The sequence below is a fragment of the Grammomys surdaster genome, unplaced genomic scaffold (genome assembly GCF_004785775.1).
Source record: "Grammomys surdaster isolate TR1022 unplaced genomic scaffold, NIH_TR_1.0 126039, whole genome shotgun sequence".
NCBI classification, from domain to species: Eukaryota; Metazoa; Chordata; class Mammalia; order Rodentia; family Muridae; genus Grammomys; species Grammomys surdaster.
In genome coordinates, this window is record NW_021620852.1 from 77,811 (window position 1) to 91,387 (window position 13,577).

At 40.0% G+C, this 13,577-nt stretch overlaps 1 protein-coding gene across 2 annotated transcripts in view; it reads left to right on the forward strand.

The window, feature by feature from the left end:
* The first annotated feature begins 369 nt into the window (after positions 1–369).
* The window catches only part of Gucy1a1 (guanylate cyclase 1 soluble subunit alpha 1), a 54,261-nt gene continuing 41,053 nt past the window's right edge, over positions 370–13,577 (forward strand). For both annotated transcript variants that reach the window (XM_028754920.1, XM_028754919.1), the window contains exon 1: positions 370–489. The gene's annotated coding sequence lies outside the window, so the exon portion shown is untranslated. The remainder of the gene's footprint in view (positions 490–13,577) is intronic.

Here is a 13,577-nt window from a genome sequence, read left to right on the forward strand (position 1 = left end):
TTTCTGTGACCACAAAATTACCTTGGAAAGGAGTAGATTAGCCTCAAACCTAAAAACCAGGCCACCAAAACCAACCCAGGAGAGAGAAACCACTCCACAAGGGTTGGAGTTTCAAATTACAGAAACTACAGTGGTTCTCCACCAGCTTGTACTAGAGAAAATGTTTTTGTTTTTAATGTGCCAACTTTTCCTAGAGTCTCTCCTTTGTTTTCTCTTCCTTGTCCCCTTCCCTGCTGTGTGTGTGTCCGGCTTTGCTGGTTTGGAGGTTGGCGATTGGGCGGGGAGCAAGATTCAGTTCTCTAGCTGAGCCTGGGAGGGGTGGGAGGGACTCGGAGCAGCGAGTTTCTCACACACAGCCTTCCAGGCAGTCCTCCTCCAGTGTCTGCCAGCCGGACCCCAAGGCGAAGAGCAGCGGTGCACAGCCTGGGGAGCCAGCAGAGCGAAGACACCTGCGGCCGGATGCCCCTGGCCTCCCGTGACCGCATCATGGTGGGTTTGCTTAGCTGCTTGCATTTCTACTGTTTGGGGAGTGGAGAAGGGGGATGAGGCATGGAACGGAGACGTGGAAAGAAGTCCTGTGCCGTAGAGAAGAGACAGGCGAGAATTCTTTGGGTCACGGCAGGGAAAAACAAAGGCGAGAAGTGAGTGTTTGGAGAATGGTGGGAACTGGTTCTGGGGGTGTTCCGTGGGTCCCGCCGCGCCTCTAGCGCAGGTTAACCAGGGTTTGCGCCGGGTGGCCTTGGGTGCCCTGAGTGAACCCGCTGGAGACCGACAGGTGGGACTCGAGTGTCACCTCTGGGTCTATAGCCAGCGCCGCCGCCCTTCATCTGTGATCCAGTGCGGTCGTGCTCTGCAGGGTGTGCTTGGCAACTCCAGGAGGTCGCGAACTGCGATCCCTAGGTCTGGAAGCCACTAAGTAAGTGATAGAGGTACCTTCGCTGGCTGGGACTCCAAGGGCCGAGTCTTGGCTAAATCCTTTTCCACACCCTCCTGGGATCTTGTTCATCCCTGGGAAACAAGATCACCATTCCCATGCTGGGGAGAGGCCAGGAAGGGACTCCGGGAAGGGATCACGGTCGGCGAGAGCAGCTCTGCTGGGCTCTGTGGGCCCTCAATGGGGACGTGCAAGGCGTGGGCGACTGTCTCCTACGCCGGGCCGCCAGCTCTGAGCAGCTGGATGGTCTCCTTCACTCGGGAGCAATGCAGGGACGCCGGGACCTACAGAGTCCAGCTTGTGGCCCCCATGAGGGCTTTCCTCCCCTGAGGATGGATGAGCTGCTCAAAGCCGGGAGTATGCAAACTGCAAAGTTCCAGCGGCTGCTGGAACCACAGCAAAGTGTGCCTTTATGCCCGGTGCGTGAACCTGACAGCTCCTAAACTGCTGTTCTCTTGTTATTGACTCATACATTGGAAGACAATAGCCAGGCATCACAACACTCTCATGGGCCTATCTGAGTGGACAGCCTGTCCCGGGTCCTCAGTGTTGTCTCTAAGTGACTTTTGTGTGAGGGGCTGCATCACAGTGTGGTCACATGATTCCAGTGTTTGGGTTTCCTGAGTCTTTCTTTTGCTTTCTGAGATTCACAGAGTTGTTCCTTCGTTTTGCATTTAAAAATCTTCTTTTTACATCTTCTGAGGTAAATCAAATGGTTGTTCAGCTCACTCACAGAAGTGATTGGATGCATCTTGGTTTCCAACATATTGCTCGATTTAAAGGACGATAGATATTATCTACATTTAAATTTTCATAATGGTTTCTTATGAAACCATTCCTTATCATCGGTCCCCAAATAATTCTTGTCTATATTCGGACGGGCACCAGGATTAGTAGGAGTAGCATTCACCTTTCTGTTGCATGCTCTTGGAGACACTTACAGATAAACAGTTTTGAGATTTTGTTCATAATGAAAGAGCAATCTGTTGTTTTTTCTAGACTGGCGAAGTTTTCCCCCTTTAGGAAGGATCATGTCAGGTACTCTTTTATGCAGAGTGGCAGTAATCAAGGGTGGCAAAGGATGATAACATCAAACTGTCTGGAGTTGTGAAACAACTCTAGGACTTTGCTTTTATCAATTATTCAATGGTCTGGCCCATGGATTTATTTGAGGAGTCTTGTAATCTCAGAAACTGTACCCAAATATCTGAGCTGTTGCATTTTTAGGGAGATGGAATAAACTCTGCTGTAGTGCAGAGACATTTAGAACCCCGTAGCAAAATAACGATGGAAGTTAAAACCTGTAAGCCGAATACTTTCTGGTCCAAATCTTTGCCTCTGCACACAGTGTGTGGACCCAGACTAGCAGAAGACTTCAAGAGTAGTGCTACAATACTTAAACATTTCAAATGCTGGTAAGGTGGTGGAGGGCAAAGAATCTGTATACACTACGTGGGGAAGTGTAAACTTGGGAAGCTACTGTGAACATCAGGATGGAGGTTCCTCAAAATATCTAAAAATAGAAATACCACACGGTCAAGCTCTACTCCTTCAGGTATATACATGAAAGAGTTTGTGTCAGCCCACTGCAGAGATAATTACTAGACCCAGTAGCCAAGATATAGAGCCAGTCTAGTGCCTAGCAACACGTAAACGGATAAAGACCATGTGCGACGACATGTGCATGATGGGTATTTACACATCTGTCCCTCTGTAGTGTAGAATAGAATTATGACATCTTTGTGGAAATGAGTGGAAGTGGACATCCAAAGACAGACAACAGACGTTCTCAGATGCAGAATCTAGAGTTTTATATGCATATGAATTAAAGGACTGTGAGAAGGGAGGGAGGGAGCCAAAGAGAGGAGGAATTGGAGACAAAGAAGGACAACTGGATCTATAAAATATGAAAACACAAGAAGAAACAATTTTGGGGAAAGAAGAGACCCACAAGTGGGGAGGGCAGGGGGCAACTCTGAACAACGTATAGTATACACATACATGTACACAAAAAGGTCATAATGAAATCCCCTGTTTTGTATCCTGAATAAACCAATAAAAAAGAAAATTCATATCAAATAGACTTATAAGTACACTATTAAATACATCACTTAGCAAGCTTAGTTCTGTGACATTCACATAATAGAAGTGTTTGGTGCCTCCATGGGTAGATTTTGATTCTACTTGCAAAGTAAGATCTTCCCAGTTTATGACAGAAAATAGAAATACATTTTTCTCACTGAAATATAACGTAGTTTTGCTTGCTATGGTTTCTTGTGATGCATGACAGGGAAACAGCCTCGTAAAGAGCCCATCATAGATGTTGAGGTAAAATACATGATTATCTTCCACCGTTTGAGCATGAGGAAGGAAATATGATTTATATCCAGCAATGGGAAACAATTCACAGTACTTAGTGCTGGTGTCTCATAACAATGGCTTATTAGGAAATCTTGTTTCAAGACATTCTGAAACTTTGTTTTAATGTGTAGACTTCCTTACAAGCTTAAGCGATGACACTAAATTATGCTGTTATGAGTAATAAATCAGGAGAATACTTAGAGGATTAACATTTCAATAAGTTGTCATGGATATTTTCAGACTTAAGAAACCTCTTTTACTAAATAGTTGAAGCCATGTAACACTGGATTGTGTCAGAAATCATGAAAGAAACATGAATTCTCTTATTTACACTTGCTAGCTCTAGTTACTCTGTGTCTGGGGGAGGGGAGAATATTGATTTTGTCTACAAGTCAATTTAAGACAGCATAATATGTTCCCCCAAGTCTCTAGTGAATCTTTAAGAAATAAACACCAAATTAGCCTTACGAATGAGTCTCTTTTAGTGACAGGAAATAGGAAGGTAGAGTAATATTTGGAAAAAACAAAACAAAACAAGCCAAAATCCGTTATTGATGGGGGGCAGAGGGAATTGTAGCAAATGGTGTGTTAGAATTACTTTCAATGTCAGATGCACAGGGAAATTGTTTTTCCTTTGCTTTGGGAGGATATCCAACTTTTATGAAACTATTTTTATGCCACATGATTATAACTATTTACCCGAGAGACTTTCCTCAGGTGTCTTATTTAGTATGTTTCTGCACATTTGTGGCGTCTATAATGACAGCGACTGTTCTTTCCAGGCTGTCTAAGTCGAGCTTCAGTTGAATGGGCAGCAGTTTCTTTAGCTGACACCCTCTTACCATGTCACAAGAGCTTTTAGCAACCTTGAGTTCCTTTGTTGAACCTACATATTTTGGAATCGTTCAGTTTAGTGGAGGCTGGGCTGCTTTCTTGTCCGCCCTGTATCCTACCTGATTCCACCTTTTCTTTACAGTTTCTATTTTCACTTATCTACTTTGTGGGTGTGAGCATGTACATAGGCATGTGCATGCATGGGGATGTTCATAACATGGCATGCATGTGGAAGCCAGAGGACAACCTTCAGGTCATCTCCTACTATGTGAGTCCAGGGGTCAAACTCATAATCTCAGCTGTTGTGTCAAGAACCTTTGCCTACTGAGCCATCTCATGAGCTTTCTTATTCTTTCATCTGTTTCTTCAGAATATTTCAGAAATACTTTATCTAATATATATATATATATATATATATATATATATATATATATACCTTTTCTTTTTTTATCTGCTGTGAGACTAGGTCAGCAGGCTTTCACTTCCTCTAGCTTGTGCCTGTGGTTCCTAAGCTTCCTAGCCTGGCATGCTTTCTGTCTAATATTAATCTTTTGTTAAAACAGACCTTTCTTTTTATAAAATGGAAGCTAGCTCCGACTCACTTACCAATTACTCCTACTTAGTAAAGATTAGCAAGAGGTCAACAAGAGATGCTGATTGAAAGGAAGGTAGGTCAACTCCTACTTTCACCCTATGGCCACCTTAGCTTTGTAACCCTTTCCATTTTGCTACACGACACTGAAGATGTCAGTTTCAATATCTATATCTCTGGCCAATCCCAGCTCTCTATCATTGTATTCACAAAAACTTGCATGGCACACAGTAGGTATCTAATGAGCTACAATTGGCTGGTACTAGGTTAAGGTATTTTGTGTCTCATGCCTAAGGTTATATTATTCAAGAACACCATGCAGAGCACAGTACTTGTTTGGGGAGCATTTGGGTGGATTGTTAGCAGCATGACCATGCTGGTATCCTTCTGTGCTTTTATATAGGCTGTTTTGCATGTTCAGAACCACCTGATTTATCATTTCTGTTTCCAATTGCACTTTCAGTCATCGTGCTGGTTACTCATCTCCGCTGTCAGCATGCATTGACCTTCTGAGCATTTCCTTTTCCTTATAATCCAGACTAACAGAGGCTTTGCACACTGCTTCGCAGTTTTCCTGGTCAGAGCTTCACTGTGTTTCTACTGATGTGACTGGTCTATATTTAGCCTTGACCTTAACCCTCCTCTACCTTCTTAAAGGACCATCAAGTTCAGAGTCTCCCATGGTTCTCACTTTAAGCCTCAACTAAATAACCTTTAAAGATCCACAGTTTTGTTTTGTTTGTGCTTTTCTCTTGAGCAAATCTTCCTGTCCTTCCAAAAGCTTTACTAACTTAAAATTTTTTGATATCTTTCTTTCCTATTTTTTCTTCTTTTTATTTTTAAGGTTTCCTATTTTTATCAACCCATATTAGACTCCAATTTCAACTTTGCTCCACTCACAAATCTTTCCCAAAAGACCCAATAGACTCTGTCAACTTCTGTGAAATGTCTGTTTTCAAGCCTTCCTTGCTGTGGATGCGGCTAGAGAAGTCATTCAGCTGCCTCTATTGCTAGATCACCAACTAACCTGCTTTGCCTTTAAATCAATGGATACGTAATGGGGATCATTGATTTTTTTTTAATGTTGACAAGGCTTTGAAGTTAGATTTTCTTCTTGATTTATTCCGTACTTATTATCTATACACAGTACACGTTCTAGATTTTGATCAATTTTTCTTAGTCTTATTCAGATAACCCTCAGTATCCATTCTTAGCAAGTGATTATATTTCCTAATTTCAGTTTGAAATATTGAGGTCACTTTTGACAAATTATTGTAAGGCACCCTTGAGTTGGTCTTTCTATGGTAGGCCAGTTTTGAACATAAAGACTCTTTTCTTGCACCAAATGACACATTATTTAGTTTTTACTATTTACTTTTGCCTTTTGAGGAAAATTCTTTTACACATAACAGCTCTTATAATTTCTGAGATGGTATTCAGTGATTTCCATTCATTCATATTGATGGGGAGAAATCATCACTATAGAAAAATATCTCCTTTGAGTAAACTTTTGGCTTCGCAGTAAGTGTGGTTCTCACAGCTGAGCACACACACATGTGAAGATTGTGGTAATACCGTCAGTGCACTGGGTCATCTTCACTGGATGCTGTGTTGTAAGTCCATGTATCTCTGTCTCCATTTCTTTTTCCTTTCCTTTCTTCCTTCCTCTCTTTCTTCCTTTGTTTCTCTCTCTCTCATTTTTCATTTAACATTCTTACTATAGTACTGATTCCCACATCTCTTTTGCATATTCTTTTACAAATGCATTACTTTCCCCCAATTTTATGTCTGGCTGCCTGATTTGGACTCACTATGGCCTTGAAAGTTTAATGCTCCTGCTTCAAAATACCCAGGGCTTATATTAGAGGTGGGTTGCTACCATACCTGGTTAAATTAAAGAATGAAAGGACATACTTAGCTACTTAATGCAATAATATTTAACTTCATTCTTAGCTGGTAATCATATTTCCGAATTTCAGTTAGAAGGATTGAGGTTACTTTTGACAAGTTACTCTAAGGCTCATTTAAGTGGGTTTTTCTTTGGTAGGTCAAAAGAAATGTTAGAGTCTCTCTGTATTCCAATTTGATAATAGAGAATAAACATTTCTCTCCATAGAGGCATTAAGAGATTTTATCAGTATATAGTTTATCCAACTAACTATAGAATTAAGAGTAGGAAGGACCGTTAATATGGTCCTAGACACTTCTTTCTGTTTCAAGGTCATCATTGAATTGATCCTCTTTCAAGACAATCTTACAGATTACTTTCTTTTCTTAGAGTTTTCATTCCTTGAATGATCCAAGAGTTTACAAGGATGGGCAAACCTGGTCATATTCCTGGCTGAAATCTGTTTCCATGTTCAGCAGAATTGATAAGAAGTAACTTTATATCAAAAAACAAAAGCAGCAATTGAACTGGGTTCAATTATAATGACCTGTTAACAACATGTCACATTTTAGAGCTTAAATAGTATGTTTTTAAGAATCGTTTTGGATTTATGCCTAGTGTTAATGTTTCGCTCTCTGGGTCAGAATCAGTTAAAAACTCTATTATGAAAGTACAGGCACTGGCTGGATTTCTTTTCTCTGCTACTTTGTTCTTGTTTTGTACACGTCTTCCTTTCTCCCTTCTCCCCTTTCCTATATTGAGATATGATCTTCTGATATAATGAGCTAGATCAGAACTAGTGACCTGGAACTCGTGATATCCCTGCCTCAAATTTCAGTGTTATGATCACACTTGCCCTGACCCAAATGCACCACCATTGTATTTTTAAAAATACATTGACAATTTCATTATCAATGTATCAGATATATGGACAATTTCATTGTCTTACCCACAAATCCTGTTGGTACTCTGTAGTGTAAATTTTTTTCTTTCTTTGGACTTAAACTCGCTTAGAAGCTTTTATCGCACTGTATAATCCAAATAATATATTTCTTATTCTACCTTTTGTTTCAATATTAACAGCCGTAACACGGAGTCTAGAGTCACGCAGACTGTCTGAGGGTGTGGGACCATTTGACCTTTGTCTCCTTGAAGGCAGAACACTTTTCCCACATCTAATAAAAATGTCATCATCACTGCTTTGTCTAGCCATCAGTAACAGGAATCAAAAGACAATTTTTGTTATTGTAAGTTTTAAAAGCTTCGTTTCGGTTCATGCTTTGTAATTTATGGTGCCCTTCTTAGAGGACCAGCCGCTCTTTTGTTCTTCGCTCAATAAAGTTTATTACAGATTATACTTGTCACTGGGGAGACACAACCACATTGATGACACAGTCCTTGATTGGAAGGAATTTAAAGTCTGCACATGGCAGCTAGCAAAAGCAAGAAATAGTCTCCAAATTATACATGTCAGCCCTTAACGAGCCGCTTGATATATGCATGGCAGTTTTAATGGGTTCTAAAGAACTGAGAAGGGAGACAGCTCTGCACTGGAAAAACTGAGGAACAAGTTCCAAGTACAAAGCAGGACAAGACCAGGGGATTAGATTCCATGGGGCCCACAGGGCTTATATTTTAGAGGACTGGAGTGTGCCAGGCAGAGGACTGGGCAAGGGGCACTACAGGGAGCAGACGTGTGGGCATGATCAAGGTATCGAGCAGGGGAGTAGCACAGGCAATTTGCAAATCACAGCTCATTTTCTTTTGAAACAAGGTCTGACTAACCTAGCCCTAGCTCATGCCTCAGTTCTTAGAGTAGCTACAACTGTGCACCACTGCCTGGTGGAAGCCCTTTGTTACGAGAGAGCATTTCTGCTTACTCCGCTCTGCTGTTTATGCTTCTTCTTGCTTTACTATTGGAAGAGCCACACAGACTTGGGCTTTAAAGATTCAGCTTTCCTGTGGTCCACTTCTGAATTAAATGTCTTGTTACACATTTTCACAACACCCTGTGCTTTCCCTGTCCACTCTCTTACTATATTATAACTGTATTTGGAATCATCTTTTCCCCATTAGGATGATTTGGGTAGGGGTTGTTAAGCTAAGTCCCCATTTTGTGCACAGACACTTAGGAGAAGTGCCGAATGTCTCATAAGCACAGAATAAAATGTGTGCCGTGATTTGGCCTGCTTGGAGTCATGAGATTATCTCAGAGTACGTTTGTGCAAGGCACTTAAGATAGGGGATTAGATCATAAGACCAGGATGCTAGGCAGAGTATTTGCTTCATTAGGTCATGTTGAACTGTGCTATGTTTTTTTACAGTTGGGGCGATGGGTGTTAAGGTGTGCATATCAGTTTTGACTACACAATCATAATTCATTTCTACTCTTCACTGTTCTAAATTATTTTGGAAATTCATCATAATATTGTCTGGTATCTTTACATTCTGCTTCAGTTCTCTTACCATACTGTAAGAAATGGTCATAGATTGCAAAGCTTTCATTCATGAAAGATTCCAAAGATCCCTAAGTACAAATACCATCATGCTGGGACTAAGTGGTGGGGAGGCAAACATTCAAGCCTTGCCTGGTGCTGTGTGTCTTCATAATAAAACCTCAACTTGTAAAAAATCTCAACTTGAATTCTGAATAATTGCATCAAGGTTGATTATTTTTCTAGTCTAAATACACACACACACACAAACAGACACAAATTGTTAGCTGCTTAGTCTCAGTTGTCAGTCATTAAAAATGCAGCTTCAGAAATGCTTTCATAGAAGCAGTTAAATATATAGTAGTCCTCTTACCTTTGGTTTTGATTTCTGTAGTTCTGATTTCTGAAGAACATTAAATAGAAGATTCCAGAAATAAACAATCCTTAAGCTTTCTATGAATTCTATGGCAGTTTATTATTATAGATTTTATTATAACACAATATTTCCTATCTCTTGCTCTGTTCAATTTAGAAATTGAATGTTAACACAGATATGTATGTATACATAGTAAAAAATGACAGCATGTAAAATTTTTGTCTGAGAGTATTTACGATTTCAAGAATCTGAGAATTCTCTTAAATCGATCGATGGGATTAGAGTATTGAGTTCATATAGCACTGACCAAGGAATTTCAGTATTTCACTGGCAGAGGTAACCTATGAAGCTGCGCATTTGTTATCATGAAGTGTCATTAACGTCTCTGCTTGTATAAGGTATCCAGAAGGTTGTACACGTGGCAGGGAAGGCAATTCCGATAGATGTAATAAAGTGATCAGCACCGGAGATGACAAAATTTAAGTCTGCCTACACAATGTCCCTTTTGTTCTGTTCTCATTGGAGATGGGGCATCACTAAGTTGCCCAGGCTAACCTCCAATCCACTCTAAGCCCAAGCTGGTTTAAACTCAAGCCTGTGTTTCTCAAGCACTAGAACATGCCACTATAACTAACTTAAAACAAGATATTTTTACACCGGGTTGGCTGTATACGTTTGTAAGTGTGATTGGCATAGAGTAGGATTCTTTAAGACATTTCAAAATGTCTTGAAAGATTGGCTGTCACTAATTATAGGTGGCATTCCTCCTTGCCCACTTGGATGCCAAGTAGTAATTGAATGTGGCACAGCATCTATTTCGGAGTCTTTTTCTAGTGAATGGCTTTGGAGTAATTCTAATGCCCTAGATGTGCTGCCTTACGTTAAACATTCTGTAGTGTTTGGGCGAGAGTGGTGGTATTTCCTGATAGAATTTGCATCTTACTTGAAAAGCAAATCATCTTAACTGAAGCCCCTGGATCTTCTTTTCCCCATCCTCCTCCATCATAAGGTTATGTGTTCCATTTAACTTCAACCTCTTGCCGCCTTCAGCTCACTTGTAGGCATGGCCAAGAGCAAATCCATACACTGGGGTCACTCCCCTTCACCCAGTTTCTGTCCCCCATAGCCTTGACTTCCTTTGGGTTGATGTTGTCTTTTCGAATGTGCCTCTAAGCTTCCACAGGAAAACTTTTATCCAGCACTACTTTGTTTGCCTTGGGGCAATTGCTGGCTGATTTCAATCAAGAACATGACATGTGGTCAAAGACTGCTAAAATTAAAGGAAAGCTAATGAACAAAAATAAATGAACGATCCATCATGTGGGGGCATAGGAAAGAAAGGCAGGCTCAGATAGGGTCTGCGGGGAAACAACACAATGCACACATAGGAGGTAGGTGGTCAGAAAAGTAGCTTCATTTTGGTGCTGCCTAGCAATCGTATTCATTATTGGGAATGGCTAGGACATTTTTCCTCACCAGCAGTTTGAAGGTTTGATTATCTGAAACCAGGATATGCCAGATTAGGTACCTCTATGATATCATGGAAGGTTTTTTTAATTCTTAGTAGAAATTATTAGCTGTTGTTTCCTAGTCAAGTTTCACACCGTAAATTTTATATGGCTATGGTTCCATGAACCCTCCTTGATAAATGACACTTGGTTCAGGGAACACAAATCTCAACAATTTTTGTTGTATGCCATGCATTTAGCACCATGTTAAATGGGATTAAAGTCTACCTGCTCAAAAGGTTAAACTGGTAACCTAACAGCCACACTGCTATCCCTGGTGCCTTGTTCTTTCTCTTTCTTCAAACCAATTTCCTCAGCTGTGGGTTTTAATCACATCCTTCTTTCTTTTTAGATCTCTGTATTTGGCCCACTTCAAATATTTTATTCTGGGAAATCCTCTCTTGATTTCTCTACTCCTCTGTCTCCTACTTGTATGACATAAGCACATAAGCTCTGCTCATGTATGCTTTCAAAAGAGATCTCCAATGTGACATGAAAGTGTTGATGAAAGCTTCTGATGTCACCATCACAACCTGTTGTGACATAACTTGAGCTGAATCTGTGTGGTCTTAGTCTCTATATGCAACCTTTGCCTCCAGGGTTTTGTTCTAAATTTTTAAAACTCAGTTCCCAAGAATATAACAATGGCTGACTGACAAGTATTGGTGAGACCTGTGGATGACTGAACAAATGGGAAATAATGAAAGAATGTATGATTGACGGAATTGGTGGGAGAGTCTAAGGGAAGCATAGGTAGAGATGTCTTCAAAGACAGGTCCTGAAGAATGGGTGACGTGGTGAAGTCGCAGGCTTTGAGAAAATGTCTGCTATAAAGTAGAAAGAGGCACCATGTGTGAAGATGATGCATTCAGACTCACTGAGTTACTGTGACACTTAATTCACATGATAGCATCACCCACAGGTTGGTGAAATATAAACTTTGAACATCTAATTTCTAAACAGATAGTAAGTGTAAATTTGGCAAAAAAATCCACAATCATGTTATATGATTATTTGAAATCAAAAGAAAAAATTAAAAAGATTTTATTATTGAACAAATAAATATTGTTTTCTTGGAAATATATAAAAAATAAACTGTTCTCCTGATACATGAAAAGAGTATTTTAGTGTGTACTCTCATATATTGTAGTTTCATACATTTCTGGTATGACACTCAAATTACGATATGCTAATTTCCAAAAGCCACTGTGAAGTGTGGGCTATGAAGGTCTCAGTACCCTAAACTGCCATGCTCCCTAAACATTCCAGCCTTCTTGCCTGATGTCATGCAGCTTTGTCACACAACGTGCTAGTCTATTGGAGACTGTAACTGTATTGAAAATTACAGATTTTCTTGGAGACATGATCCATCACTCAGTACCAAGGAGCTACATTGATTATGCTATTGCATTCTCATAGGAATTGAAAGTGTTATGAAGCCACCAGTCATGGCAGACAGAGCTGCTAGGGCTTTAGATTAAGGGCATTTTCAGTCTCTTCTTTCTAAGGCAAAATACAACCTTCATTATAAGAAATAGGTAAATAGATTTCCTTTAAGTCCATATAAATATTAAACATGAAGATACTGCTTTAAGTGAAAAACATAAATTTGGAAATGTTAAAATGATCTGGAAATTCTCCGAAACAATAATGCCTCTTGTGTTTAAATGTAAGTACAAGAAAATTCCAGGATTATGAAATATTCATGTTGATAGATATTAATAAGCATTAGTTAATGACTATTAAATGATTAAAGAATGTAAAAACATAACCAAGAAGAACAGAACTACTGTTATAGTTTGCATATTTTACATAAAAACAATTTTACAGTTTATCCTTTCCTGTTGCATGGTGGCATTCACTCACTCAAGAATGATTTTGATTTTGAAATCTGTCCATTTGGACATGTGTGTGCATCCTCTGAGGATGAATTGTGCTAATCTCTAATGCATACATGAGACCTAACATAGGAAATTTAACACAGCCATAAACACTGTTAGAATGATGATGTCATTGTATGTCATCACATCTGCAAAGCTACTCAGAGAAAGTGTCACTACTGGAGGTATTTAAGATCAGTGTATTGCAAGGAAAATAGTTTAGACCAGTGTGCTGCATGTGTCCTGCAGAGTCCACTCACATGCCAGCGCTGCTTTTCTGCTGCCTTGATCAGGAGCAGGAGGTTGCTGTGAGGAGTGGGGGCCAGGAAGCAGCCTGCTACCCTGTGATCAGTAGGTCACATACTTCTTTGAGTTCTTGAGTTCTGGGATTTGTAATTGTTGTAAATAGCTTCATAATACAAAATGTATGTACAATAACCTGTGCATGTGGCTAGATATACCTGTGAAGTAATTGCTAGAATCAAGATAATAGACCCTTTCAGCACCTTGAGAGTTCGCTTGGGTAGTTTCTCAATTCATTCTTCCCACCGCCTCTGTCTCAGGCAGCTAGAATTCTGCCTTATGTTTTTGCAGATTTGTTTTAGTTTTCATGTTTTATATAAAAACAGTTTTACAGTTTGTTCCTCTCATACACCAATGATCACAATAATGATTTTGAAATGTGTCTATTCAGTCTTGTGTGCATCCTTGGAGTAATATTGCTATTCATGTGTGTCTTCACAGCGTTTCATTTACGCATTTACTCAGT